The sequence below is a fragment of the Dermacentor variabilis genome, chromosome 4 (assembly GCF_050947875.1).
Source record: "Dermacentor variabilis isolate Ectoservices chromosome 4, ASM5094787v1, whole genome shotgun sequence".
Taxonomy (NCBI): domain Eukaryota; kingdom Metazoa; phylum Arthropoda; class Arachnida; order Ixodida; family Ixodidae; genus Dermacentor; species Dermacentor variabilis.
Genome location: NC_134571.1, coordinates 64893293 through 64918367, shown reverse-complemented (window position 1 = coordinate 64918367; position 25075 = coordinate 64893293). Strand labels below are relative to the sequence as shown.

General features: G+C 43.7%; 1 pseudogene; it reads left to right on the top strand.

Annotated features, from left to right (window-relative positions):
- The first annotated feature begins 15487 nt into the window (after positions 1 to 15487).
- Positions 15488 to 15667, top strand: LOC142580622 (U2 spliceosomal RNA; annotated as a pseudogene).
- Positions 15668 to 25075: the final 9408 nt, after the last annotated feature.

Below are 25075 nucleotides of genomic sequence, written 5' to 3'. Positions count from 1 at the left end.
CTGAAAGCATTATCATCTATGACTCGCCTGCGGCAAGGCCTCTGTCCTAGCTGAAGCACCTATGAGTTCTAGGCTAGCTTCCTATGCCAGCATTGATTAACCGTTTTCCAGAAAGCCGTTTTGTTTTTTTTATTAAAGATGTCTCAAGGTCGCGTCGACGAAGCCTTGTCCGCATGGCTTCCCGAACTTACGCAAAGCATAGTAAATCGCGAAAACGAGTATCACACGCTGCACATACAATCGCTTAACGGTGACCCTGTCGTCAAAGGTGATCCTTATTGCCTGACGTGCACGCCATTATCCTGGCCGTTATCATTATATCCCGAGGCATACGTTGTCAGAGGCGATCGATAAAGGCTTCTGGCTTCAACGCGCGCCCATAAGAGAAAGGAGTGACGAAAAAAAAAAACGAACGAGAAGAATCATGGATACTTGATAGAAGGCGACGCCCGCCACTCAATAAGATGGCAGGGAACATAATTTTATAAAAGGGTGGCCTGAAAGTGAGAAGCCAGTATAGGCGACCGTGGTGTGTTTTGGGAGCTGCTAATGTATGGTACAACAACGTAACTAGTGATATCAGGAAGAAAACTTCCAGTGCTGCAAATTACTAAGATAATGTGTTCGTGGGCCTTTGTTGTGTATTTCTGTGTTTCTTGGTTTCATCCTTCAAGACAATCTTACTTTAAGAATAAAAAATTAAATTCTGCGGTATTACGTGCCAGACAGCCCGATCTCATTATGGGGCGAGCCCTATTGGGAGACTCCGAATTAATTTTGAGCAATAACATGCGCCTAAATCTAAGTAAATGACTGCTTTGGATTCCTCCCCCATCATAATGCGACCGCCGTGGTCTGGATCAATTCCGTGACCTGGAGCTTCTCAACGCCGTAGCACGGCAGGTTTAACTTATTCTTCTGCATAATTTAAATATATCTTTTAAATTTTTAGCGCACTTCTTATCGCATTCACTTGGCGCATCCTATTTCACTTTCTTCTGGGCACTATCTAGCGCCCTATGCACGCCGTCATGACACCTACGAAACCAAACCCCGAATCCAGAAAGGCATCCCCCCGCTTGACTTGACCTAGATGACACCTGCCGTGAACGTGTCCAGGCCGCTCATTGCGTTTCGTTCGGCTCGTTCCCGGCATGCGTCATTTATATCAAATCAAGCATGGGCTTCAAGTTAAGATTCATTTTTGAATACGGAGGTCGGCCCACCTTATAGTATCCTATGCGCTGTGTGACGACTGAGTCGTTGAAGCCCTTACGTCAGCGAGTCGGAACCAATGACATTGTGTACCTAAGTATGCGGTGGCATATCAATTCGAGAACGTGCAAGACCCGTTCATACGAGGGCGGAATGCAGAAACACTCACCTGCCAAGAATGGTAAAGAACACCAGGTCGTCAAAAGTAGCACTGGTATTGCCTTGGGGCGTCACACCGTGTCAGCGACAAGTACATGAAGAATGACCGCGTAAAACCTGCGCTATTTATATTAATCGCTTACTTTACTAAAGGGAAAATGAGACATCCACCCAATACGAGCAATCGCTACAAAGGAAACCTATACGGGTTCCTCGAAAGAAAGCCTAGCGGGTGAAGAAAAATTCGTCCTGGTCCGTTAACTTTAGTTTTAGCGGTTTTGTGTTCGTTTCTAAATAAATAATGGGGTTTTACATGACAAAACCACTTTCTGATTATGAGGCATGTCGTAGTGGGGGACTCCGGAAATTTCGACTATTTGGGGTTCTTTATCGTGCACCTAAATCTAAGTACACGGGTGTTTTCGGATCGACCATTTCTTCTTACACCAATTGTGCTTGCCTGAAGCTTCCGAAAGCATTCCTTACGTGATGCTTAGGTGTAATATTCGAAGCATTTTGACGGGTTAGGAGTATTAGTGTCAAAGTTAACAATATATAGAAAGTGCAGGAACTTGGTCACGTGGTGTACATGTAGGTCAGATGGTCTACCGCTGCGGCCAGTGGAACAGGTGACGAAGTTGTGCTTCGCATGCTTCTAACTACGTTTGACCTATTCAGAAATCCGGTCACTGTATATATATATATATATATATATATATATATATATATAGAGAGAGAGAGAGAGAGAGAGAGTTATGGCTGAGGAGATCACGCTGGCCCCGGTAGTAAAATGAAGAAAAAGAGTACGACATACGTTGAGTAAGCACAGCATGTTTGACTAACGTTTCGGCTGGTGGACCGGCCTTTGTCAAAGTCAAAGGGTGGTCCACCCGCCGAAACGTCAGTCAAATATACTGTGCTTATTCAACGTATGTCGTACTCTATTTCTTCATATATATATATGGTGTATGTGTGTGTGTGTGTTGTTGCTGTCGCAAATGGTTATCAACTAACGAATGACCATTATGAATAGAAAACATACGAATCACTGCGAGCGTTCTTGTTTCAATAAATACCAGGCACAAAAGCACAAACTGCCGTGCTGGCACGGCACTGCGCTGTCTGCGTTTCTTATTTGCCTTACGGTTTGCATTATCTGCATACGGCGGGAAGGAAGTGCACCGCACCGTACAATTTTTTCAACCCGGTTGTTTACCAAATTTGAGCAAACGCGTCGACGGCGCATAGCGGCACTCGCGCCGAGGCTGCAGCCCTGCAGTACCGGTTATACGAGCGTCTTTTGCTTCCATCAAGCATTTCTGAAAAATGGCTGCGCAGCACGCGACAAAGAGCGTTCGCCGGTCAATTCATTCTAGCGGGAAATCTCTGACGTAACGCCCAAAGCACTCAATCACGATAAAAAAAGTTATGGCTGAAGCTTCCCGAGTACCGAACACCCATTTCACACTTTTGAACGTGACTAGAGGCTATTAGATCTGGTAATGTTCAGTGCAAGGGGTGCTTCTCGATGTACCGGCCGGAAAATGCCGTGGGATACGGGGCTTCAGACCTTACGCTGAACAGCAAGCCAGGCAACTGATCCATGGGCATGTAAAACTCGTGACTTGTAGTTGAGTAGTATTTACGACGGAGATGCTATTCTGACAATGAAACTGAATTATTCGACATGTCACGCCATCTGTCGTGCTCCTTTCAAAACTGACGACTTGAGTGTTATTTCCGTGCAGTGACCAAAGCAATATGCGTGGTGAATGCGTGCTATCAAAACATATGTAAATATTAAGGCTTATACTGGCAGTTATCATGCATGCCACTGGCGCCGCGCGCGGCGTAGTATTTGATCCGGGCACTAATTAGTCTGTACTCATTTGAACGAGAAACAGGCGCGGAAGTGATGCGCACTCATCCTCTTGTTGGCTAAGCATGTCAACGAAATATTTGTCAAACTGCCAGGAGTCTGTTCGCTTCTATTCCGATCCATGGCAGGTCAAGTTCGTGCTGAACACGAATGCCAACATTGTAAGTATCCTTACCGCTCGCGAATGAACACATATGCATATATCTGTACAAAAAGTAGTGCTTATTACACCTTTCCTGCGTTGCAGACTGCAACGGAGGAATGCAGCAGAACACAAGTTCTGCTGCATTATGCAGCTGCCCAGCAACAGAGAGATTTTTCAATTTACTAACGCCACTCATATCGACGACAACTATAGTGTATAATTGCACAACTAACAATTGTCCACTTTATTGTTCATCGTGCATGTCTTCCCGGTTATAAAGAATGTATACGGCAAAAGGCAGCTGTCTAGCGATGGTTGAGCTTTGTGGCACAGCGTTCATGTTCAAGTAAAACAAAGTAAATACTTTTACGTTAATCTGAAACACCATTAGAAAAGCCTGTATAATGTTGAAATGCAATTACAATTCAAAGTGTCTACCTGTATAGAAAATGAAAAAGAAGTTGCTATTGTGTGCATATATAACTATGATATGATTCATGTATGGACCCAAACTAGCTTGATGCTAAGAGTACAGATGCTTCTCATGTATTTTCAACATCTTTCCTGTCTTTTTGGTAATAAATTCAATTGAAATTAAAATTCAAACAGTAAAATTCTCTTCTCCATTGTAGTATTCAGCGTAGCTTCTCAAAAGAAAATCATCCGCCGTCCATGGAGCAGCACAAATCACCGGCTGAACACGTGCAGAAAAGTAACCAAAAAAATTAGTATAACTTCAAACACAAGTTCTGATTACATGTATTCGCTCAAGTTTACTTCCATCGCGCTTTTGTCAGCTAGCGTTGAGGCTTGTTCTTCTTTCAAACAAAGACAAAGGCACCCGTTTCAATAACAATAGCCGGCTTCAGAACCATAATCGGGGTGAACTGAAAACCTGTCTCACAAAAATATGACAAAGCGAGTTTCAAACGACAACCCCACCTTACTTTTATTTTGTCCTACTTGTTTGATTGCAATAAAGAGAAAGCCAGTTAAACGGGATCTGTAGTAATTTATTCTGCTTGAGATTGCGTATAACTCAGTGTTCATGAACGCATGAAAAAAAAAAAATAACTGTTTGGTCCCCGTGCGTACGGAAAAGTTGGATGTGCACAAGTCTTGGCATTGGTTATGTTTCATTGCTTTCTTTCAGGTATTGTTCCCTTGCAGTCTCTCCGGCATTGTATTGGAAGAGCTTAGAACATTAAGCTCAGCTATCAGTTTTCTTTTTAATGAATAACAAACCTCATCGTCAATGTGCGCGACCAGACATCATTTCCAAACAAATAATTCATATGACAACGATACTGGCACGTTTCCAATTAATGGTTTTAAATAAAATACAGAGATTTAGGCAATTTCTAGAGCTCTTGTCAAAGTCTCTCAGCGGAAATCAACTGCCATGGTAGTGAGTGGGAGGGACGACGTAATGAAAAATATGCTCATACAGGATTTTTTTTTCGGCTTCGCTAGGAGACATTACTTCATTTCGTGACGACTATTTCCTCCATATTCCATGCCAGAACTACAGTCAAACTACTTCAAAGCTTGTGCCAATATTACTTCCCCCCTTCTATTATTCTGTGTCGTTTCGTAGCGAATTGACGCAAACCTTCCTGAACAGAGCTAGAAGCTTGCAAAAAAGCCTATCTTTTTGTTTCCCTTTCCAAAGAAGGATGTGTTTATAAATAACTGTAGCTTAACGGAGTTTCGAATACTTACCACAAACGGCGCTGCTCACCGTTGGCGACCACGCGCTTATTTGTATACCGACATTTTTGTTTATTGTACTTCTAATTTTCAAACTCCTTCAAACGCTAACAGAGTTGTCGTGTTCACACACTGCTCTGTGTATTCACCCGAACACGAAGAAAAAGTGTCAATTATGCGGAAACACGTATGCTACATTGCGCAAACAATGTAATCAGCCTGCGCTCCGGCGCACGATTCCGAGGATGATAGCTGGTGTCTCACTCAACTTTTCAAAAGTAGGCCACTGAGAAAAGCTGCACGAGTTGCCAGGAAAGGGTTTTTCGGAAGAGTGATGGATAGATGAACATGGTAATCATCTTTTTTTTTGGCGCAATACAATTCCGTCCCTGGCGAGTTTAGTTTGCCCACATCTGTTGCATATTTAGAGTTACTAAAAGTGTGTCAGGGCAGAATAGGTTACACAGAGCAGAATAGCTCCGATAGAAACTTAGCTTTGTGAAGCTTACAGGATGTAGACTCGATGTAGACAGGATGTAGAAGGCGTGAATTCTACACAGGGGCGTAAAATATGAAAGTCGGCACTACTATACGTATAACATTTAGAAAAAGCATCCATCTAGTCACTTGAAGTGGCTAGATGTTTTCTAGAGTCACTCGTACTTGCCTGGTGTAAAACGTGGTAAAAAATTATCAAACAAATCATACCGCTACTTGCCGTCGTACTGACACCCAAAGCAAGAATACACCCAGACGTATAATTTCCTAATTCTGCTGCAACACTCCACAAGTAACATTCAAGTTTCCAGTGAACCTCCAATGAGAAGTACCTTAAGATAAACGCGACATGTTTTTAATGCCGTTCTATTCACCTATGCTTTTCGTTGTTATGGCGTGCCCAATTGTGTACACCGGCCCTCAAGGGGTTGTGCCCCCGGTGATATTTAAGCTCGATATTTCTCATCTGAACACTAAAACTAGATTTCTGGAAGACCGCCTTTTTGCTCAAAATAGGGACATCTTTATTTCCTTTTTCATTTCCTTTTTTTTTCGCGAATGTATTGCATGTTGCTTCTTTAAATTCGTAATTTTTCTTTGATTGTTTTATACGAAGTCAGCAATGTTTCTTTTTGTTTTGTTTTGTGCGTAACCACTCTTACACGTGTTTGTATTGCACCCCATGTGTAATGCCTTCGGGCCTTGAAGGCGATAATAAATGAAGCGAAATGAATCGCAATTCAAATCTCCCGCCACCCAACCGGCGGAGTGGTGACATTGTATACGCCGTCACCACACTTTGCTACCATCGGTTAGTAAAGCGACGCCCGACAGACGATGGTACCGAGCCAACACAGAGAGGCGGATTCACCGCTGCAGGTGCTTTTTGGTCAAGTGGCGTAGACCGTTCGGGCGTCCTGCGACATCACGTGGAGGTTGAATTCTCTACTACTTGCGCTTTGTGAGAGTTTCGGGAGCCAGCAAAACCAGTGCAGCTCTACGTGATAACTAGTGAAACGCGAAAGCGTAGGCGGCGCGGAGTCGAGCGAAAACGAAACCTTCCGACCGCGCGCCTGGTTACTAGAGTTATTTCGATGAGTTATTTTTTCCTAAAAGTGAAATAGAACTGGTCAAATTGCAATTTATTTCTTCTTATAACGCAATACAGCGAAGTTTTGTGGAACGAGTGGTTGAGTACTAATGACAGAACATAACTGAAGAGTGCTTTCGTCATCGGGCAAGTACTTGAATGTCCCGGGGAGTCTCTGATCACGTCCTACATTTACCTCAATTTCTGAATTATTAGGGCTCTGTCTGCGATAATATCGATGCCTTAGAGATTCGCAAGCACTAATCTGTCACTTTAGCTTGACTTAATATTTGCCTTTAATGTCCATTTAAGTAAGTGTTTATTAAGTAACGAATTACTACAGCGAATTGTATTCATAAAGCAAAGTTCAAAAATATTATGAAAAAAAACAACGTGAATGGTATTGGTTTAGTTCAGTCAAACACGCACATTGTGAAGAATATTTTACTGAAGTTTCATTGATCTAATGGCACCAGTTATCTTTTCATTGTTCCTTTACTGAAGGGGACTCTGGTGGGGCTAGTCTCCCTGCCTCCCGCCTCTCTTGACTCCAGCAAGGATATTTAATAAAGTTTTTTCTATCTCCCTTTACCGAAGTATATGACGGATGTATATAAAAGCTTAGAATTCCAGATATTCTCCATGATTTCGCAATAGAATGTTTTTCTTATCAATCATGAGCACTACGTGCAAACCTTTGTATTTCAATACTCCAGCAGATTGTACCTCTACTTTGACAAATGCGTTAGAGATAGAGAGGGATAAATTTTATTGGTGTAACAAGTCGCACCGGGATGCTCCCGGCCGGGACTTCTCGGTCCTGAGTGGGGCCCTTAACCCTGATCGCCCGGAACCATCGTTGATGTTATAAGTTATGCAACTTGTCCACCCCTAAATCCTAAATCCTACACAGAGCAATCGCTGCACCATGGAAGACATGAAGGGGAAAATGGAATGAAACCGAAGTTTCGCCCAAGTTTCTCCGCAGGCATTCTGCACAGCAAATGTGCAAACACATTGGCAAGACAATAGCCGTCGCTTAGTTCTGTTTTCATTCTCACTCAAAGCACCATATTTTTGCGTTGTGTCCTCAATCATTCCAAATTTTCAAATACGGTATGTTTGTTTCAGAAAGTTATTAATGATACAGGCTCGTGATTGATGGCTTAGTGTCGTAAACAAAACGTAAAAATACTTCCTAAAAGCACCTATACTAACATTCGATATCGCTCTGCACACGTTGTTATTGAAACAGTGTTCTTTTTTTTATTAATTGCAGAACATGGCGAGTCAACCCAGGATGACAATGAAAATCGCTATGCACATAAATAGAATGCTGTTTTATGTGCAATATAAGACACGACATGCATTTCAATGTCCATACAATCATCAGGTGCTACTGCGAGCATAAACATCAGCTGCTGCGTAGTCTTGTCTGATAAAAAAATAGCCCTCAACCGCAGTCGGAAGTTTCAGTAAGTTCTGGCATAGCAAGCTTCACCAATTTGTAATGCTCAATATTATGACACAAGAAGCCCCTATTTGCACTGCCTTCTTCAACCTTCCTTACGAACTGAAGCCAGGCGTAACAGATGACTCTGCTATGCAAAACTCTAGGAAGCAACATAATATACAGGAAAAAGGTTATAAACATATTAAGAAATATAGCGGGTAACTCGACTGCTTTGCTTTTTATAATGGGTGACGCTAACTCTAGACAGGTTTTGTTTATTACCACCCAAGAGTCGTAAAAACTTGTTCTGCGCCATCGAGTGTGGGGTCGTCTGACTTGGATATAACAGGCGCCTTGCATGCAGCTGAAATGCGCTATTTTATAAAAAAAGAAAACGGAAGCATGTCTCTTTTTTGTATTAGCATTTAAAGAACTGCAGATCCCTAACTCTGCCATCTCTGACCTCAGAGGGGCTATTTTTTTTCACAAAATGGTTGTAGCTGGTGCAAATCATTTGGCTTGAACCAAATTTTATGGGGATTCTAACTTAGAAATTTATATCGCCGCTCTTCCAGGCGCGTTTTATCAAACAGCCTCCCTAGACCTGTACTAAAATTTTTCATTCGTGCTAAATGTGCCCCCCACCCCCATCAAATATAACCCGCAAACCCATATTGCTGCCGCTACACCATGTTACTCGCGAGCTGACTGTTTATTCTCGCGCAGAAGTAGTATCCAATCGACATAGTAAACGAGAAATTATTTAAGGGAACATCCTTGTGTAGCAGCATATCTGAAATCCCTCAGAAAGGCAATGACGCACCTAAATAAATAAATAAGCACGTGATTTAGGTCAAACAACTTCTACATCTAGCATACTCGCACGTTACCCTGTTCAAACTCATGGCGCCTGAAATTTTTCGCCCATCATGTAGCGGCTGCAGATCCAGTGGAATCGGAGTAGCAATCCGAGAAGAATCTGATACTAGCAATCTTCGCTGCCTATTCTGGCACTGCTCAAAGATCTCAGAAGCAGGGTATTCAAGGTGAAATTTTTGTGGGTGCCATCTCGCATTATAATTGAAGGCAATGAGAAAGCTAATGATGATAATGGTAATGATAATAGAGAGACCTTCATTTTCTTTACTTGAGTGGATACAAAATATAACTGAAAGTTCATCTGGGTCTATAGCTGACTATAGGCTAGTAAGGAATCCGTTATAAAAAGGCAACTACAAAGAGATCCTAGCCAAAAACAAACACAAAGAAGAAAAGACAAATCAATTAGACGTATAACCAAACTTTATATTAACACGTACAGCCTCATGTCGCATCATGAAAGAAAGCATAGAAAAAATCCGAGGACACCTAAGCACTTCTGGTAAGTTGTGAATGCGAAAGCATTATTGTCCAATTGAATGCCGCTAAGCGGTCCTTCGTGTTATGAACTCCTCGCCGGCTAGCGAAAGCATTGAGACGATTGGCCAACGTCTTCTAGATAGCATAAGGGCGATGCATTTCGATCCGTGACGTCATGCTGCCCTTGCCCAACTTACATAAAATATAATAAGGCCTCTCCGGAGTGAGCGGGGTTATTTTGACGTCTCCACTTTCGTCCACCCGAGCTTGGCAATGGGAATTTCAGACCTAGTCGCATTACGTCATAAAGCAGAGTGCGCACGCTTGCTATCTAGGAGGCGTTGTCTTGGCGCGTTTTCTTCTGGCCTCACTGAGGCGCAGTTAGAACGTAGGCAAGAGCTTCGGCGGACAAGAAACGCGCGCATTACACAGGCTTCCGAGAGCGAGAGCGCAGGTGACCTCGTCGCGGTGATGCCCTCTCCCCTCACACAATACCTGGCGCTGCAGCGGCCGCATGTGTTCCCTTTCGCCTGCTCTGCTCCATCGAGGCGCTTTCGTGACGTGGGGTCGCAGCCAATGGGAATTTAGGTGTCATTTTTCGCTTGTACAGCTGAAGGGCGCCGGAGTTTTCGCTTAACGACCCATTTGACGCTTTCATATCAATAAATGCATTTGCGAGGAGAAAGTGCACATTTTGTTGCAGAACAAGCAAGACAGAGCGTTCAGACAGTTTATAGCGTGATAAATTATCAGAAGCATCAAATTGGTCATTCATATTTTTTTCTAAAGAATATATAAGTTGTTTATGCATTGTGAAGTTTCAGTGTAAATTTTTATAGAGATTCTTCCGTACTTTAGTTCCCATAGATGCTAAGTTACAGCTTTTTATGCCTTTCTAGGCCTTGTTAAATTGAATTTGCAAATTCACAAGGACGCGCTTGTCTATTGGCACGCCTTCCTGATACTATAACGGATGAATGATAAAGAGTGTTGGATGCAACTGTACTTTAGACTATTGTGGCCGTTTTGTAGTTGTGTGCTAACTAAAAAGGGAGGTGGGTATGTTTTATTCGGTAAAAAACGACAACAGAAGATGTGGAGCGTGATACAAGCGCTGATATTAAAAGCGAGACTGTTCTTTGCGAACGTCCCCAGGCTTCTGGACCATGAGCGCTGCGGGCTGGCTGTTCCATTGGCCAGTAGACCAACCAATCACAGCGAAGCACGCGCGCTGTGCGAACCGCTGGATTCCCTGCAGCAGCACCAGAGGGCGCTCTCCTTCGCCGCAGCGGCGGCACCTGCCGGGCTGTGGAAAAATTAAGAGCTAGAAAGCCGCCTTCGCGCATCAGCGGCAGCACAGTAATGAGCGAGTAAATGCTTCTTGTGGATAGAATCAATGTAAACCGTGCTACGCCCGTAAGCGCATGCTACCTCTGAAACCATGATGCGTTCAAGGCGTCCGTCGTACTTGCTAGTAGTCAGCAACCGCGCTTAACAAAAGACTCAGTGCAATTTGTGCGCGCCCGCTCCTGTGTGTGTGTGTGTGCGTGCGTGCGTGTGTTTCACCTATAGCAGCTGAAAGTAAGTTTTTCGTGTGCATCAGGCATATGAAATTGCCAGTACAGCGAAAATATAGGGTTATTCCGAGGTACTTGTTTGTCCTTACATTTTCGGTGCTGGTCCCTCCCCTATTCACATTGCACATTTGATCGCGGTGTTTTCGGTTTGAATAAAATATAGTATATATTATTTTGCTGGTGTTTATTGCTAGGTTGTTGGCATTGAACCAAACTGTTTGGCTGCTTAGTATTTAGCTATATTTTCGACTGCGCCAAACAAGCGGTTTGATGGGAGCAGGGCCGCTACATTGTACACGTTCGAAAAGCTGACGTTCGATTTCGCCTCACGCGATTGGACTAGATTGGCCTAGGCCGCGATATCGGCGCAGTCTGGACAATCACGCGAGGTAAAATCGAACGTCGGCTTTTCGAACATGTATAAGATAGCGGCCCAGCGCAGTATTGTCTGCCTATAAGATAGCTTTTGCATGCTGGGAGTGTACGGGTAACCACCTAAAAAGCCAGACAAGAGTATGAGACCTAGAACTGATCCCTGTGGGACGCCAGTTCTGAGGGATAGGAGTCGACTTTCATGACTAATTATTACATACTGTTTTCGGTTTATAATGTAACTGGGAAAGCACAATACTACGAATCCCTGGGCATCATCGTCCTAGTTTTGTCAAAAGGATGTCGTGATTTACGTATTCCAATGCATCTTTATATGCAAAAATTTGTATCACAATATTATATTTGAGGGCTTGGGTAACTACTTCGGTTAATGTATTCCCAATTGCTTGGTAGAGCGACGCGTCCTAAAGTCTGGTTTCCTTTAATTTAGTATGTTATAACTCTCGTGGCGTAATTTTTTTCCAATAAGCTTTTTGGACCGTGTGTTGATAGATGAGAAGACTGTACTAGGAATATAGTTGGAGAATTCTTTCTTAACACTGCTTTGGAAATTGGTGTCACCCTACCAATCTTCAGCCATTCTGCATCAATTCCAGAGAGGAAAGCATGCTTAAAAATATTTTCTAGTGGTAGACCGTAAAGTGGACACTTTCCTTTAATGTGTTAGCTGATGTTAGATCATGCTAGGCTGCTTTATCTGACTTCACCTGGCTAACTGTGTTGATTATTTCTGAGGCAGTTTTTTTTCATATGCAAATGTACCATATTCATAGGCAGGAAGCTGGGAAGCGTATTCGGTATGATTATTATCACATGAATGATTGCAAAGTTTAAAAAAAATCGTTAAACTCATCTCCAAGTACCGCTTTGTCTCACCGTAATTCATTTTATTCTGCCAAGGTAGGCAGTAAATCCGTAGGTTTTAGTGACACGTTAGTCACGTTCCAAGTTTCTTTAGAACAGCCCCCAATATGTAATATTAGCCGGCCGCAATATGCATTTTTATGCTTCCGCAAATGTCAAGTTAACCTGTTCCATGTGATTCTGTAGTGTTCTTTATGCCATTAATTATCTTTGCGTGGATTTTTTATTGAGTCAATATTCCTTCAGTTTGATAGCTTTTAGTATATCTTGTGTCATCCATGGGCAAATTGAAGTAGAAAGGTACGCATTTCTCAGAGATACATATTCTTTTTAACACAGCTGGATTGAAGAGTGGTGATCAAATTTTCATACAACTCATTTCTTTCCTTGCTATCAGCAACCAAGAAATCATATTACTATATCAGTCTTTTTGTTTTATTGTGGTCACAACCTACCTCATAGATGTTTGTCTTCTGCACATTCTGAGAATATTCTACAACGACAAAAAGTCTGTTTGGAAGTTGTCAGAAATGGCTTCACGAAGTTGGGTTCGAAATTGGAAATACAATCTATGATGGCCGATGACGGCGCTGTTGCTCTTGTGGAATTAGAAATGTGGTTCCGAAAGCGGTATGAAAACAAATCATTTTGACATTTGTAACTGGAGAAATCTTGTGGGCTGATTTCGAGATCACTGGATATTTTTGCCCTTTGCTGTCTATTGACGATGGTTTGTATTATATTCTCGAGCCTCTCCAATAACATTCTTGTGTGGGAGTTCAGTAACATCAAAATTAGTCCAAGACTGGTATCACTTTCAAGCTCTGAGAACAAAATTTCATGTGAGCCATGTTTGTAATTTGTTAAGTCGTCAAGAACGTTGTAACCTTGTTTCGAAGATATATAGAGCGCTACTCCCCCATCTCGCTCTCCTTCTGGCCATGTAAGAGACTCAACTACAGAGTTGTGCGTTATGGAGAACTGAGCTCTCACAAGGCAAGTTTCCGTTGCTCCAATAACGTTAAATTGACACTTCAAACAAACTAGTATTGCTACTAGCGCTTCACAATTATTTTTAAAACTTCTAACGTTGCAATGTAGAACGTACAAATGTTGCTATTGTAGTTAGTTTGGCAATTTATAACTTACATCATGTGATCTATGCTTTACTCGGTCAATGACAATGAATATTGTGCTATCTTAGCTTAGGCCATTAGAAAGCCAATGCGTATTACTCTTGAGATTTTAGCCTTCCTTTCCAGTATTTTAGATAGAGTGACCCACACAATCTTCCAGTTTTTCTTCTTCGTTTGTTCTGATAGCAATTATATGGACACACTAAGTGAATCTTCCTCATCGGTGTCGGCGTTGCCGTGGGGCTCCGCATATATTTAGGTATACGTATGTTATCTTATTATCAATGTCCTGTATGCGGGTTATATGGCTACACAAATAAATCACTAATGTTTCTCATAGCAAGTCTTACGTTCTTCATTAAATTATTCCTTGAAATTTTCACAATGGCAACACACAAATACATGTCATAAAACATAACATTTGCAGCGCATGCCTTTCACTCTGAATGTATTCAGACTACTAAACATTAAATTGCAAAACAATATGAGTGCTCAAAGCTTCAGCGATGCAATTCTACTAGGGCTGCGTTTTACGGGCAGCGTAGTGGCTCCCGTGCGATGTCACCACAGGCCCTGCACGGTCTGTTAAAAGTTGTCAGTGATGTAAAAAATCTTGGCGCATGCACTTATGTCGCGTCCGCGTTAATCGGACTCGCGTATAGCTAACGCCTTCCTAAATGTTTAGGTGCAATGCTAAAGCTCGCTTTCACAGTCAGGGCTTAGCACTTCGGGCGAAACAGCCAATGTCTTTACAATTACCACTTCGAGCAATGCTTTGCATAGATAAGTGTTCAGTAATGATAGCGGCGTTCGTGTCGCTTAATCTACCGTCATTAGCTCAGAGCCTCTTCCTTTTTTGATGCACGTAGCATCTTCTGCTGCACCGCTTTTAATTGAAACCCTCCAGAAAATTGTTTTTATTTGTCCTTTGTTAAGAATACTCTGTGATGAACTTCAATATCCGTTTGCGACCCTGTGAAAGCAATTTCCTCGCCAATTTTTCTTGTACCGCATCGCCGAGCGATTCATCCTGTTTCTGTGGGATGCCTTCAATCTCAATGTTAGCTTTATGGTCTGCTGCGTTAACTCGGTGAGTTCTTTCGGCGTAGTAGCTAGCGAATGTGCGAGCTGCTCGTTTTCTGTCTTCAAAATTGCGTGTTCTTTTTTCAGCTTTCCTAGCTCTATATTGTTGCCTGTAGCCCTGCAAACATCTTGTTCATGTAGTTCGCGCTTTCGGTTACCTCTTGGAGCCCTTTTTTAGGCTCGCGTTTGTGTCTGCGACGTAGTTGATCAGTCCTTTCATAGTTTCAGGTGTCTTCTCCGACATCGTCACAGCGGGCGATCCAAGCAATAAAAGTAGAAAGATTACAGAACAATTCAGTGTCATTCCACTCTGTGAAAGTGGATGATTGAAGGCGGATGACCAGCGAAGCAGTGTACGTGGACCCCTTAATGGCGAACCGTCAATTGCCCTGCGTCAAACGCCGTATGCACATAAATGGAAGCGGTGGCGCGACTAGTCGCTCCTCCACGTTGTTGAGCCGCGGAAGATGATGAGGCACCGATGGGTATACATACACATGTATTATTGCAAAGCGCGGCACGACACATTTTGCTAACGAATTCTGGCACATAGAACAGACACACACCACACCGCACTCCGAGGGTACACACTGCTTCATCGTAGCCAAGGCGATCGTGCGTTGGTCGACGTCCCGCAGTGCAGTAATGGTTGTGAGGTCACTCGAAAACCACAAGTGGTTACACACAACACGGGACTCACAAAATTGGCTCCCCACAAATTCCCTCAGAAACCTGGCCGTTGCTAAGGTGAAACGTTCCAAGCTTGAGGGATCGGGGCCACATAGACGGTTCGCATTTCTTTCCGCCTCGCGCTCCTGGCGGGCAGCACGATTAGCCGATCGCCACCACGGGAGAGCGAAAGAAGAAGAAAGGAGATACGCAAGCCCTTGGAACGCCGACAAAGAGAGAGAGGTGCGAGCTTAGACATGGCCGACGCGGGTCTATGTGTAGTATCTGTCCTTATCAGCTTAATATCTGATACGGGTTGTATTTGGAACTAATATATGAAACTTATTTTTGCAAGTTTGCGGAATGCTTAAAGCCTGCTTCACCTTCACCGCGGGTGAGCCCTGTAATGTACAGTCGTCGGGATCGGCCCACGTGTGGGGAGAAATTCTCCATCTGCATGGCTCGATAGATGCACGCAATTTTTGCAGAGCTTGGCCATATTAAGCTTCGCTGTAAAAAGACGTGACACCCTTTAATACGCCGAATATAGTGATTATACCTTGTGTGCTTTGATGCTTCTTTGCCTGGATCGCTCACTGTTGTAACAAACCCGTTGGGCCTCCCAGGCTATCTATAAGTATCGATGATGAAAGTGCACTTGCGTTAGACTTATAGCGTCACAGAAGATGCAGCCGCTGCTGTGTTGTTCATTCAAGAGCTAAGAACCTATATGCCTTCAAAACATACGCACTTAAGCTTCAGTGACTTAATTGTTTTTGTTTTGCAGGAGAGCGGAAGGAAATAGTGCTCACTTATTTTTAATAACTTTGTTTGTTCACGCAATGGCAATAACATATCTAGGTAAACTTGCAGATACACTTTCTAACACTGTATGTAATGTCGTAAAGTACAACGGCGTGCGTCCATTTGTTCTTGATAAAACCTAGATCGCCGGTTTCCCCGCTGACGAAAGCTGTCAGAAGATTATTATCTTAATCTAATAACGATGATAACACGATTGTTATCATCATATCAGAAGATTATTATTATTAATATTATGCTTTACGTAATATTTCTGACGCAGTCACTTGATCGAAATAATTGATTGTCAAAATTTTCATGAATTCTGCTTTTTATTAGGTGCATACCTTCATTTGCGTAACGCATGCATATCTATAACTTTTTGTTTCATTTTTGTACCCGAGAGATCGATGTCATATCCAATCTTTAAGAACTAAGCAAGTAATTGAGATGCAGGCATGAGATCTCTAATTCCTGTATTCATGCACACTTCCTCCTTAAGCGTTAGGAAGCAGTTTTCCTTCTTTAAGGTCATTCAGAGCGGTCGCACAGACGTGCGAATTAACGAGAACCTACTCCATATTTTTTTTTTTACCTGAGTACAAGTGTGCTTGGGGAGAAGAATATTACAAAAGGCGAACGAATGTTGTCTGGGAGGGTGGCCGAGTCCCATAATCATTTATAATGTTTTTTCCGGGTAGTGATATGCACTACTAAGCAAGCAGAACTTCTGCTCCACCGAGGGTAGTAGAAAACTCCAATCACAGAACCGACAACTTAACCCTTGATTCTGTGTCCTGGTCGTCACAGTCATCGCGATCGAAGAACTATAGCAATCTCACTGAGAGCAAAAAAGCAGCCCCTATTACCAACAATTCTTTGTCACAGAGCGCGGCATTGTCCTGGACATGCTCGACCAAGCAGAATCCTCTGCTTCGTTGGTTCGAGAAATGGTACGCGCGTGAAGTTTGATTCACGTTTCTTTCTTTCGTGACCACAATACAGGTTGAATAAAGGCTCGGTTAGAAATATATTTGGCACCTTTTAGGCTCGTTTTTACGGGACGCCCACTTCGAGCCATTTCGTATTGCATGCGCTCTCACTAAGGCAACGCATTTATTTGGCGTAAACTAACCTTTCTTTTGTCTAAATCTCACACGCTAAAGACTTTTCACAAGTACTTGCTCCTGTAAGTGCAAATCTGCCGTCGTGGCGCAGTGATTTGGGCGTTCCTTTGCTGAGTTCAAGGTTGCGAGATCAAACTCCGAACGCGGTGGCCGCATTTCGATGATGGCAAAATAAAGAAAAACATCCATGTACCGTGCATTGGTTGGCCACTATAAGGCACCGCAGGTAGTCAAAATTAATACGAATTCCCACCACTATGGCGTGGCTCACAATGATATCGTGGTTTTGCGAGTAAATTTGTAACATTTGTTTAATGTTAGTTAAATGCAGGCCAAACTTCTGCTGGACTTAATGGAGTGATATATTTACACATTATCATGACTCTTAATTGAGTTTGCAGGCGTTTAAATGCATTTTGAACGTCGTCTTGCACAGATAAGAAATTAGGCATCGCACTAAATATCATAATATTGATGTCACTGAAAAATTATTCTCTTTGAAGTTACTTGCTGAAATGAACCGTCGGTGTGATTGAGTCATCTGGTTATTTCCGCTCAAGGAGAGTCCTAGAACTAATATCAATTCTGAATTACGCCTACCGAAATTTGGCCGTAAAAGCAGTGGCGCTCTTGTACTCTTTCTCAAATCATTCTTGAGTACTACTGGACGAAACGCCTGCACAGGAACTTATTTCGTGTGACATTTCGTGGATTGATATATCGCTATCGTATTTCGATACGTACTTATTACATTTTCGGGATAGATACCTATCTAGTCTCAGAAAGGCATAACTGAACTGAACTGATATGAACTGCATCCGGTATCACAAACGTCCAATAATTTGCTCAACTTTAAGTCATTCGCAATCTCAGCGTTCCTAGATGTATTCGCGTCCACAACTGGCTGGTTTGACTTGTGTCTGGAACTCGTTTGGCTTGAAGTGGCTAGCAAACAAGTAAAAAATATCATTAGTAAGCCTGCAGGGTAATGACGCTATCACTTGTTACCCCAGAATCGCTGGCATCCACCGTCATGAATAGTGAGCAGCCGATTGACACATTTTTACATTTACTGGACTATTTCCGAGCAGTGCTTCAGTTATGAGCCTGAAATGCCCTGTTTCGATTCCTTATATACATATACCACGTGATTACAAATACCTAGCGTATGGTTCCGCAAACGTGGAGAACGGACGTGTTCCTTTGCCCCAAATGAATTCAATTAAGACCGTCTAAAATATCGCCTGAATCATTCGTGCAAAGAACAGTATCACGGGAAGCACAAATTGCAACGAAACTATAAAGAATTGGTGAGCTTGAACTGGATATACGGGAGAAACAGTCTTTTTCTTTCCTCGAGCATGTCGTATGAACTTGCTCAAATTTAAATACTTCTTATTCGAGATTTAAGTGCCTTAGGGTAGTAGAAACTGCGATTGCGGTATTTGCTTTACCCGCAATCTAAAGCAGACCGCGTTTTTACTTATCTCCTCTGCCTCAGAGTTTTCACATGCCAGTCCCGCATGTTATCTTCCTATGACCTGGATTGCATGCGAATACAGATACTACGTCAAACGACCTAAATACTATTACTGCTTCGTGTAACTTCTGTAGTTTACGCTAAGAGAATTAGGTTCGCTGCACATCAGCATATGATTTCATTTGCTACGGAAGAATCCTATACAGTCAAATAAGACCAAGATTGTCCATTATCTTTGCAGGTATCCTAAAATCGTGTGTGTCTGCGTTACATTTGCAAATGCGTGACCTATGATTCCAAAGCTGTGTTCACGCATGCCTACTTATGCATGTGACGATAGAGCTACGCTTGCGTGCTTGGGCACAGCTGCTTATGCAGTCAATCTTCTGCCGGTTTTCTTATTCCGCACAGAGTATTGTGGTGCTGGGGCGGTAGCTGTTTATGGCTTGGGAATTGTTGCCATAAACAGTGATTATGTGTGGTTTTTTGCGGGTAGCTACAGCAATTTCTCTTTTTCTTGACCGTCGGGGCAGCGCAGTAGTCCTGTAGAGAACGAATCCTTAAAGGACCAATAGGTACCCACCGAAAACTAGTAAAATTTTGTGCAACAATACTTTTAGCACCTTATTTGAATTCATTTGGTATTTAGGGTTTACTATTACTGGCAAAATTATTACAATTCACTCCGAAATCTCAGCATCCAGATTGTCAGTGTAAAATAATAAATTTTGAAGTAACTTGTCTTAGCGATAAACGAGAAGAAGTGTTTCTTGGCTTCACATGATTTGTCTTAGCGATGTTGCTTTTGCACACAAAAAAAACGATATCTAAGCTTATCAGCTTTAGGCCCTGATATCTTTATAGTAGAACGCCCCAGTAAACCACAAATGGCAATTCGATGTACGAATTAGGTCCTAATTATCTAAGTCCGCGAGTGACATCTGCTATAGACTTCACATGAAGGTGCGTTTTTGTCAAAAAAAAAATCACGAGCATCGAGAGTATGCTGCGTTGACTTATGAAACCGACGACCTATATATGTTATGTAACCTCATAGTCTGTTCTAACAGCTTGACATATAACGCAGCGTATATATTTCTTTTACAAACGTATAGTGAACTGTGCCTAGGGGCAAGGTTTTATAAGTTTTAAAACCATCTGCTCATAGGCACGTACAATGCAACACAACGAAAAAAATTTTTTTTTTAGTTTTGTGCTGCATGGTTCAATGCTGTGCTACATAAACACATAGACCGCACACACGAGAGATTACCATTTTATTGCGGTAGCGATTCTATGTACACTCCAGGTTCATTTCAGCCGTGGTTGTCATCGTCGCTCTTGCCATAATGCTCCGTATAAAGTCCAAGTGCGATAATATTGCGGTCGCATGTCGTATGCAGTAGGTGAGAGTGAAAACCTACAAAGGTAAGCCGAGAAGTATGGCGGTTGGACCTCGCACGCGCAAGGGAGGAAGCGCGCCGTCTTCGATTGCAGGCAGGGTAGCAGTGAGGAGGGAAAGGGGGTGTATGGCGTGATGGAGTGCGGCCCCGTGACGAGACGTTCATTTGAGGGATCGCCAGCCGTTTGTGCGCAGGCACGAGTAAGAGCAAGCGTGAGAGAGAAAATGTGGGGGCTTTTGCTCCTTGACTCTGCTTAGGCACTACGGAGGAGGTTTCTTAGCACGTGTTGTATAGAATTTGCGGCATTGCGGACTGCGGTCGAGTTTACGCTCCGCTGCTGGCTGCCCGCGCAGTGAGGCAGAGGGCACGGGCGCCCCATTTAGTGATCGCTTTGTTTGAAAGGGCAAGGTTCTGACTGATGTTTTAGAAGTCGCGGGTAGCTTTTTTGGTCGTGACGATAGATTGGATTCTTCTGAAGCATTGCTGCAGAAGGGAACATGTAACCGGCAAACGCAGGCATCAGGAGAGCACCTGAGGTTATAATAAAGCAGGCGGCGCCAGTAATGCGAAATAATGCGAAATAATGCGCCAGTAATGCGAACGCTAAGTTCACCACTACCGCGCCTCACGCCTTCTACAACAGAACTTTGCCTATAGGGACAAGCGTCTGCAACACGCGCTAAGAAACCTCCTCCATAGTACCTAGGCAGGGTCCAGGAGCAAGATACCCCAGATTTTCTCTCTCACGCCCGCTCTTACTCACCCCTGCGCACAAACAGCTGGCGATCCCTCAAATTAACGTTTCGTCGGCCACGTGGAGCCTATCTTGAAAGCTATCTGCGGTTGTTAGAGCCTACGCTCACCGCGGGCTGATGGCTTCCTGTGTGCATGCAACGTTGTCGCTGCTGAGTTAACGTCCAAGCGAGAGGCAGCACAAAGAGAAATAAGCTCGCTGCTACTGCCGCTCGTCCTCACGCCAATACGTTTACAGAAATTGTCCCTGGTCATCGATGTATATGTGTCCATGTTTGCTTGCGCGTGCGTGACACTATGCGCGCTTACTACTTTAGTTAGTAAGCGAATGTGAACAAGCTTATACGGCCGATAAAAGTATTATCCCGACTTTGTGCTATTTTGTTAATAATTTGCTGTCGAAAATTGACAGGAACACAACAGTCACAAGTTCAAAATTTTGTGATATATAGTTTGATCAAGATTTGTCGTAAGCGCTGAGAAATCAATACACGCATGAATATTCATTTCGCACTCAGACCGTTTTGAGGGAAACTTACGTGCAGTTATCCATTTTCTTGACAGTCACACAACCCCACCTATCTGCTACCTGTCCACCGCAGTAGCTTAGTGGCAATGGCGTTGCGCTGCTGAAGTCGTGCATGGCTACGATGGCGATCTTGGCGGGCGCATTTCTATGGGAGCAGTCGAGGTGCACATTTAAGTCCTCTTTCATGGGGTGCCTAATAATCTGACGGTCATTTTGGCCCGTATAACTCTTTTGTGTCCCAAGTCTCTCCCCTATGCAGGATACTTATAGTACGAACTAAATATCCAGGTGTTACATAATGATATTAATTTGATGGACGTAATTCGGTTATGGGAACACTGATGTTTATTTAGTAAAATTGCTCAAAAATAACGGTATTCCTTCTTAAACCCAAACTAAGCCGACCACTGTAGATATTGTCAAAATACGTCAGGTTACTAAGAAGTAGTGCAGAAAGTTCAGAAAACTGTGGCCAGCGTATCTTTTTCTTCACTATTTTCTGGCTTGCCGATTCTTCCTTCCTGGTTACAGTAGGTATGTTTTACTATTTCACAAGAGTCATTTATGATAAGCTCAAGCTCGGATTTTTTGAGTATCCTAGTTACGGGCGTATAGAAGGTCATCGAAATATATTGTTTTATATTGTTATGCGTTCCTTTATTGGTTTCCCGTACACGCGTGTAGTATTTTACATTGCTTTCTAGGGTTGTCTAGCCGTATTCCTGACCCTGGTGGTCAAGTTGAAACACGTGAATGTATAAACCGCTTGCGCCATGCGGAACGTTATCCTTTAGCGCAAGCAAGAAACCCCAAACCAAGAAATCATGCGTTGCAAAATAAGCTCAATTCAAAATGCTGTCTCGCGCGACTTTCAAAGACAAGCTCGTTCTCACCTTCTTCTTTTGTTTTTTTGATACCGGCATGGCCTTCAAACTATGAAGAAACCGCTGCACGTTGCTATGGTCACCATTTCAGACAGCCACGCAAACGCATAAATTCGCTTTACACGTTTGAATTATGGCATGTCCTTGCCCTTGTAGAATCTCCCTTTAGATACGCTTTATATGAATCCGGGGTGCGGGAAATGCGTGCGCCCCTGTAGCGCATTCGTTTCTCCGAGAAGAAACGGGCGCTAATATTGCGATTCCTGAGGGTGCGCAGTCCCGCGTGGACATAGCGCGGTTACGAAACTTGCGCAGCAGGCTGATCTGACAAGCCACAGAAACTGGCTTTGACGCTTGAACACAAAGAAACGCGTGAAACGTGCCGCTGACTTCGTTTACGCGACACGACACGCCATGTCGAATCTGCGCAGATGGCGCGCTTCTTAAAGCAGCGCTGCATTTCTCTCATGCATCTGTGTTGCGCAAACACGCGCAGAAAAGTTCGCCTCGAGCATTGCCGTTCTTGCGCATCTGCATGCGCCAATAGGAAAGTAACGTGACGGAGACAGTTGCGCTTTGTCGCAATAGCATCGACCGGTGTTTGTCATGTACTCTTTCTGTTTCAAGTTAGCTGTCCGGTGTCCTGGTCTCGGACGGGCACAAGACGTGATGCCTGGAGGGCGGAAGTCATTGTGTGAGCGGCTACGGAAAATATTTGTATTTCAATCTAATGCTTCCCCAAAATGTTGGCAAGCTGAGCAGCGCTGAAAAGTGTTCAAGACATCAAGGGCGAAAATGCACGTAGCCAGAAGTTTCCTTATTCCGGATCACTTATTTTCGCTTGAGTCGTATACTATGCGCTGCACGTCTTCTGGCTGAATAAAGGCACGCTGGAACGAACAACCGATCGCCATCGGGCTGTCGATGCTTCACCTCCCGTAGGCGGTAGTTGTGTTGAAAGGCCCAGTTAAAAGACGTCTCGACGTCGAAGGGCCCGAATCGCCGCACTGGGATGTCAGAAAAGACGCTCGAATACTAAAGAGTGAACGAATAGTCCAGTGTTGGAGAGAAGAAGTGTGAATTCTATTCTGGGATTTTACGCGCCAAAACCACAATTTTTTTACGGGGCACGCCATAGTGGGGCACTGCCCAATAATTTTGACCACCATGGCGTCTTTAACATGGCCTCAATGCACGTGACATAGGCGTTTTTGCATTCTGCGCCCAGTTAAATGCGGCCGGCAACGCCGGGATTTCATTCCGTGACGTCGAGCTTCGCAGCGCAACACCCTATCCGCTAGGCCACCGCGGCGAGTGCGAACAGCTTGCTCTGCCAGCGTGACCCTTCTATCAATATATTTACAGTTGGTCTTTATTGCTTCAAAAAGCTTTGAGCAATTCTATTTTACGTTACGCAGTACAAGCTTATGTATAAACAAAAGTGACACATGTATTTGTAATCAACTTGATTACATATACAACAGGTCGCTGCCACTGGGAAATCGCCAGGAATGAAATGGAGAGTGTATGCCTCGACCGGCAACAGAGAAAATCCTAGAAACAATTTGTAATGTGTCGTTTGTATCCGCATTGAATGTGAGTTACCGTGATCCTAATTTGATGTGTCCATTACTGCTTTAAATAGAGCAAGCTATCACGCACTTGCTTTTTATGTTCCACTGCACGCTTTTTCAACGTGACTGCGATACGGAACTTAGAAAAAAAGCTAGAATTAGGTCGTTCATAAATATTGTAAATCATTTTATCCATTTTGCGGATATGTTTCTGGAAAATTAAAACGAATGGAAGCGGAAAATAATTTAGGTGTGCCCTGATGTAACGTTAGCTAAATGAGATGAAAACCGTTTGAACGGAAAGTGACGCCTCTGTAATAAGGCGTTAGGGTAAAGTGGTAGTATTATTGCGACAGCAATTATATGGACATTCCAGGTGCATTTCTTCCGTTGGCGCCGCCGTGAGGCTTCGTGTAAAATCCAAGGGTGATAAAACCGTCGACGCACGCCGTATACTGTATGTGCGAGTGAAAACTTGTGAGGTGAGCCGGTGACCACGGTTCAATCTCGCGTGCGCGAGCAAGGAACGCGGCCCGGATGTGTGCTCTCTCCTGTCACGCTCGAGGCGAGGTCGGACGAGGGAGGAGCGGCGTTCTTCTCCGGCGGCTGCTGCGGTTCCTCGATGTCCTCCTCACCCGCCGCTCCGTACAGAGTGGAGACAACCGCGGCGTGTACTATGGCGTAATCACGGACGCCGTAGTAGACGCCTTTGGCGGACGCCATAGGGAAGCGTTTCCGCTGAAGTGGCCAAAGTGCGCGCTCACGCAGCCCTCTTCTTTAAAGCGATCTGCGACGTTTGCAGAGTGCGCGTAGTGTAGATATCTTCGTATGCGCTGTGCTTTGGACGTTTAGTTCGCGTTGAAGCGACAGATGCACGGAGGTCGATTCGCTTGCTGCTGCTGCGATTCCACACTCCAGAATTTTGACAGCGAGCCTCCGCGCTCATCGAGCGAGATGTGTTCGTGTTTGACTGTGCACGCGCGACACCATGGTGGTTAATTTAGTTAAAACATGTTGGCGGGCTAGTTTGATTTGAATCCATGATAGAATATGTACGCGCGACGGAACAAGGACGTAGAAAAAAGCAGACGCCCAAGACAGCGCTGGTCCCTGTGTGTCTGTTTCTTCCTAGAAGCCTTATCCGGCCCTATCCTTCACCAGCAAAAGAAAAAAGAAATATCGATGATGGGAAAATCGATTTATCATCCGGCGTCAACAACTTCAGAGGAAATTCATTTGCCATCTCAAGCCCACAGAACACAAACGGTGATTATTATAAGTGTTCGCTTGCGTT